Source organism: Rhyacophila brunnea, unplaced genomic scaffold (genome assembly GCF_057557595.1).
Source record: "Rhyacophila brunnea isolate RB1 unplaced genomic scaffold, BYU_Rbru_1.0 scaffold_77, whole genome shotgun sequence".
Lineage (NCBI taxonomy): Eukaryota > Metazoa > Arthropoda > Insecta > Trichoptera > Rhyacophilidae > Rhyacophila > Rhyacophila brunnea.
The window spans coordinates 383,414-390,287 of NW_028233347.1; positions in this window are offsets into that span (position 1 = coordinate 383,414).

Sequence of the window (6,874 nt, forward strand, 5' to 3'; positions counted from 1 at the left end):
TATTTGAGGCCTTTTAACTGTATATTTATAATTTGCCTAATACATTTTTAAAAAAATATCTAAGAATTCTAAGCCGCATATAGAAAGGCCTTTGAAACATTTAGATTATCTTATGATTAAAAATTAAAGCTCTACTGAGTTATGTGATTTTAATGCTATTTTTGGCAAATATGTCTAAAGAAGGGGTAAACAGAAAATCTTAATAGAATGTGATCATCAGAATGATAATACATCAAGATATCGTATAAACATCATTATTTTATTATTATATATAAAATTCTTACTTCCTTGAACGTTATAAATTACATTATTTATGATTTTGATTAGATAATATTTTCATCGGCTCTTACTCTTAAATAATAGAGAATTCATATAAATCAAAAAAAAATCTTAAATAAAATCAATAAATTGTATTTTTAAATCAATAAAAATCACTTATTTATATAAATTAATTCTCAAAGTTTAATGCCGACTGATTTAGTCTCTTCTTCTTCATAAAAAGTAGATATGTATTTACTAATTAAATACTAAGCGTGATCTTTGTATGCATTAATTTATGGCCGAAATTCATGTAATTTAAACACACACACTTTATTTTACAACGTGGGGAATTATTAATGTTTTAAATGCCATAAGAAAGACAGATTTTGAAACCGAATTAAGATTTGCAGATACCATATTGATGTGATGAATATATTTATTTCCAAAAAAATACATTTTACATATTTTTAATCCTAGGTGAAAAGAATATTTTATGTAATTGATTTTTTATATTTGCTTGCTATTTTCTTTTATTTATTTATTTTTAGCCAGCCTATATATTTTGTCATATCTGATATATTCTAAAAAAAGTATCTTTATTATAATATATTTAGAAACTAGAAATGCTATTTCTTAATACATCAGGCAATAAAATGACAAAATGCGATAAAGAGACAGAACTTAAAGTTAAAAGAAAGTATAATAATTTTTGGATCCGGAGATCTAAGTGAGAATAGTAGTCTGGATTGATTTCGATGAAGTATAAATGAATTAAAATGACATCTAGTACTGATCGTGAACGATCGAGAAGGATGAAACAATCAAATACATAGACTTGTTGCAAAAAATACACACGAAGAAACTTTTTCGAATCATAATGTGATTTATATCAAGAACCACAGTTAATCTTAATAATGTATATGGAATTTTCAATTCTGAATGAGTGCAAGAAAAATATATGAAAAAAATGAAAAATGAAAAGGTATAGAAGATAGCATATATCTATGAAATATGACAACAATATAAAAATATATGGACAAACTAGTGCATCTAAAATATTGAGTTTGGATTTTGAGTATCTGCTATAAACCATGTTATATATGCAAAAAAGAATAATACAATAAATTTAGCGCAATCTTCTTCATAACTTAAAAAAAATAAGTGTGACTTCCCTATCGTTAGTAAAATATACAGATAATTAAAAGAACAACCCAATTTATTTGCAGGTGACTATTAGAGAAATTTTTGTATTTTTCATGATCCAGACAAACCGATAGATCATTATTTATTGAAAATGCGCATATGAAACAAAAAAACATAAGAGTTGGTAATAAGTTCAGATATATCTTGAAATTAGAAGATATTGTAAGCAAATATTAAGAAAATTTTATCAAAGAAAGACAGAAATGGCAGTCTAAAAATGATAATATAAGGTTTTCTGAAAACTTAATGGTGGAAATAGATTGTGGTGAATATTTGAGATTTTGAGTATCAAGTGCAAAAGATCCGTATAAATAAACTACATGAAATTGCTTACATTCAATACACGGATCTAAGTTCATAATAGTCTATTGTTTTAACGAATTGTTCCTTTCTATTATCAATATGAAATTCTTCAGAAAAAACTGAATTTAAATACAATCAAACAGTTCACAAGTTTAACAGCTCGATTATGGAGAATAAGAATACATCTATCATAATGTCTAAGAAAAAATAATAAAAATGTTTCTATAAGCCAGTAAAATTTTATATAGTGCTGTGATAATATATATAAAAATATGCTATAGTAAGAAAAAATATAGAATATGCATTAAATTTTCAACTAATTTTTAGAAATAATACAAGACAAAATATGAAAATTTTATATTATACGCAGAAAAAAATTATGTGTGTTAGAACATATTGGATGTTACAATAGTGCTTATCAGACACATAGAAAATATTTTAAACACCAAAACCCGGAGAATATATAAACATGATACCTTGTTAGCTATTTTATTTTTCTGCTGAAAATTTTATCAATCTAACATGAAAATACATGATATAATTAAAACTAAAAAAATTACTAAGCAAAATGTATGTTTAGAATGGTAAAATTAATTTCCAAGAGAATATTGAATATATTAGAAAATCGATAAAAATTTACGGAAATCACTCATAAAAGAATATAATACAGCTGAAAGTGAATGCAAATATTGATTTAGGTCGTTCTTTTATGCAAAAAACAAGTGGTGAATTGAAACCTATCGTTTGAATGTTATAAAATTTTACTTTCTCTCGAAAGTAGTTATAAGATATACGACAGTAGGATATTTCTATATAATTTAATTTAAAAAATAAAATCTTATGTAATTATTGTTTCTTAGCAGAGGAAAAATAATATTAAACTTTTTTTGCGTGAAAAATTCACAGTTATTTGACAAAATATCAAAGATTGTGATTTAAAAAAATAAGTTTTATATGTTATTATGATGCTAAACGTAGTAAAATGTATATGTATTTTGTAAATTTTAGCAAAAAAAATGGAATTCAAAAATTGTGCATAAATATTATGGCAAGAAGATATATGAAGCATGCTATAATAGTATAATATATAGAGTATTAGGTGATATTAATATTTTTATATGATAAATATTATAAAATAGACAGATATAGAAAAATTAGATTGTATTTCATTTAAAAACAAGACATTAGATCCTTTTACATAAATAAAAAATCCAGAGCATTTATTTTAAGTTTTTTTAGACAAACTGAACAAAACAAGCATAAAATTTTTGTATAAAAAGTTATTATATGAAAAAAATTGATTTACTTTGCATTTAATCAAGCTTAAGCCGAAGTAAAGCGGCAATTAATCGTTATTCGTTGATTATATAAGGAGAATATACTGTTTATGGTATTCGGCATTTACGATAATGATATTTTAGAATTTTTTCCCAGTAGCAAAAAGTCAGAGAATATAAATTAAAATACATAATATGTTCTTTTTATGCTATTTTCTCAAAAAAAATGCTGATTGCGAAAATAATTCGATATTTAGTTATATCTAAAAGCTAGCTTATGATTTAGAATTGGGAATTTTCGTTCGATGTGGAAAATCATAGGAGTAACGAAAGACTTAAAAGAACTGTTAAAAAAAGATGGGGTTAATAAAAGAAAGCGAAAAATAAAATAAACATGAAAGAGATATTCGAATGAAGCTAATATGAGATATAATACTTGTAGAGTTAGATGAAAGGGAAGGAATTAAATAGATATATTCAGATAAAGATCTTAGTTTTAATTTGAAGTGTCAGAATAATATTTGTTGGGCTATAAAAATTTAGTTAATTAGAATAATTTATCTTTTTGCTGTATTTTTAATGTAAAAAAATCAAGCGTTAATTATTTTCACTGTAAAAATATACAGACTCTAGGAAATGTATTAAAAATAATCTATAGAGAAGTTATAGCCAGTCAGTTAAATGAAGGGGAAACCCAAACTACTATCATGTTAAAATGTATCATTTTGCAAATTATATTCTAGAATAAAAATATATATTTTAAACACCAATATGTAATTATAAGAATTGTGCAAATAAGTAAATGGGCAAATTTAGTAGGTTTTTAGAGAATTGACTTGTTTTTAAATATTCTTGTAAAATTAACAAAGCTGAATAATATGACCCAGTTACATGCATATAAGTAATATGAAAATTTTTTTTGATGATAAAAATATACGAAATATTTCTTCACTATAATATAAAAAATAAATTACATATATTTTGCGTAAAAAATAGAATAATAAAATGCCTAAAACGTAATAATTACGTAAATATGTATTTTCTGAAAATTACACTGTTTGATCGTAATATTAATTTTTTATGGATATATGATAGACAAAAAACGATCATTTTGATCATAGAAATCGGAGCATAAAAAATGCCTTTAGTTCATGTAGATCATCAAAATTGTAAAAAGATAATTGTAAATTGTTTATTTTTTCTTGAAAATAATCTATAGAGGACAAATTTCGTAATTATCACACTAAAGTGGCTGTATGTGTTTAAATATATCAAGAAAACTAATTAAAAAAATACAAATTATATTAGTAATATCCATTTCATATCATAAATACATAATGTAGCATTTAACTGCCGAAGTTTTGGGATTAAAATCGAAAAATTCTCGAACAAGAATATACTTTTGCAATGCAACTGTACCTAAAATATGATCAAAAGAAAATACTATATTATATTACTTTCCAGTTGCAATAAAATGTCTGAAAAGTTAAATCTATAATGAAAAGAATAAAATTGCACATTGAATTTTTCATAATTCTATATTTATCGCTTGTGTTTCCTTTCTTCTATATATTACATATAATGAAATATAGATAGCCTGATAGAAATTCTGCATCACTTTAATTAACCTTTACAACCTTACATTGGTCTATCTTCTACAATTGATTTTCTTCTATCAGATGTTATAAAATAAGTGTTTACATGGTGTTAGAGCTACGTGTTTTCATCTGAGATTTTCAATACCTATACATGTTTTTATGAAAGTTTGTAGCGCACCCTCCCTGACCAAACCATTACATAGTTATTATTTGCTTTTTATATATGATATTAAACCAAGTTCATTTGCCAAGATTTCATATTTCCTATATTTCTCATTATCAACTTTAGTTGAGTTTTCAAGGCTAGTTATACTTATTTCAATCAACGTAATTATATTTTATTTGATATCTTAAAGGAAAATATCAGGTCACTATATACGATATATTCTATTTGCGTATTAAAAAGCGTTTTTGTCGTAAATTAAAATTTATTAACTTTAGTAAATTATACACCAGTGAATAATTTCCCAATTTATATGATTTGTACATAAAAGACCTACTTGCACATAGTTCTAAGCTTATAATGCAGCTAATTTTTTTTCTATTTTTATATTTACGCTACAATATTTCTTATTAGAATTCAAAATATCTTTTTTTAAATTTCTTTTTGCTAATTTATTTGAAATTATATCTGTTTTAATTATCTGTCATATTTGGTGTTAATACAATAACGGCTCAGAAATTATTTATTAGCTTTGTATTTAAGTTATTTGAAATCATATTATTTACTCCATTTTGAATCTATGTTAAAAAAATTTATGCTTTATTTTTTTGATATGCTGATAAACATGTGTTTATCGTTATTTACGCGCAAAAATCAATAAAAATGTTTTTTATTTATTTATTGGCTAATTTTGATTTTAATAAATTCTACCTATTGAGACTAGTCAGATCATTAGAAATATTAGAAAACTCTTTTATACATATTATGACACCTTACACAGATCAATCCTCATCAACTGCTCTTCTTCTCTCAAATATGATGAGATCATATGTCTTGCAAAAATGTTTTAAGATTTATCCTTTTTGTGTAAATTTAGAATTAAAGGTGAGTGAGAAATAATAAATACTTTTCTGTGTTTAAAAAAATAATTAGAGGTTTAGAATTTAGACATAAATTTAGATTCAAGGTGAGTGAGAAATAATAAATACTTTTCTGTGTTTAGAAAAATAATTAGAGGTTTAGAATTTAGACATAAATTTAATGCTGGAAATTAAAAAAATAATAATTAGAGGTGTTAAATTTTATATATTTTAGAAAAATAAAGGCTTAGAATTCTTTTTTAATTTTAGAGATAGAGTCAGATTTCAAATAAATACCATGGTAATTTTCCATAAAGATCAATCTAACAAATAAATATTCAAAATTACGCAGTAAGCTCACTTCAGATTTTAAAAACCTTTTCAGGTCAAATAAATGATTCTGTCTCTGAATAATTTTCAAAATATTTATACAATCTTTAATTTGCGCAATACATGCTTCAAAATCGAACAAATCAGTTTCAATTTTTTTTACTAGGTATTTATTGCGAAAAATTCTTGTAAACAATCCTTGTGATTTATTTTGAATAGTTGCGATATTTGGTTCAAGCAAAGCATATTCTTTCCGCAATAAATATTTTGATCTAAACTTAACTTATATTTATTGGTTTTTATCGGATATATATTTTCTTTTTTTTATCACCTTCGAGAATAGTTTCTATATCATCTACAATTTTTTATATTGAATTAGTTTCGTATTTTAAATATGCATTGATGTATTTTAAGACAGATTTTGTTTTTTATGATGTTGAAATGTTCATGTTATCATTAAGGAAAATTTCAGTAACATTAAAATATATGTACTAAACAGATTCGATCTCTGATATATTTTTAAATGGTGATCTTTTTGGTAATATTTTATTTACATCAATATTTATATTGTTTTTTGCTGTAATGTCCAATTCCGAACAGTTATATCGTATACATTTTCTATAATAACAATAAAAAGTATATAAAGGTATGTTGATATAGAAATTCTGATCAAAAACTTAACTGATACAAAAATATTCTTTGGAATTAAGTTAATTAAAATTCTTGGCATCATGGTTTTAAAAATTAAATACAAAACACAGCACTTAAGAATTTTTTTAAGAATTATTATAGCATTGAGTTCATCTTATAGAATATTCCATTTCTAGAACCATAAAAAAAAGGAATCAGACCATCTTCACGTGTATATTTCATATATCG